Raw genomic sequence first — 289 nt, forward strand, 5'->3', positions numbered from 1 at the left:
GCGTTCGTCGCGCGTAGTCCTGTGCCTCTGCGAACTGTGGTGATCGAAACTGGGTTTGCTGCGGCACTTCGCCGCGCTGAGCGCCCCATTCCGACCGTGCAGGTTGTCTTCCTGCCTCATGCTTACGCTGCACGTATGCGCGGCCTTTGTCATGCCTTTGCTGCACGGGCGAATGACTTAGCGCATCGATGTTCATCGGAATACCCCCCTCGGCCGTTGCCAAGAGCGGATTGGAACATGCCAGACTCAATTGCTCCAAGCATACGCTCGTCCTCGTCTCGCTTCACTT

Source organism: Plasmopara halstedii (assembly GCF_900000015.1).
Source record: "Plasmopara halstedii genome assembly, contig: Scaffold_287, whole genome shotgun sequence".
In the NCBI taxonomy this organism is placed as follows: Eukaryota; Oomycota; class Peronosporomycetes; order Peronosporales; family Peronosporaceae; genus Plasmopara; species Plasmopara halstedii.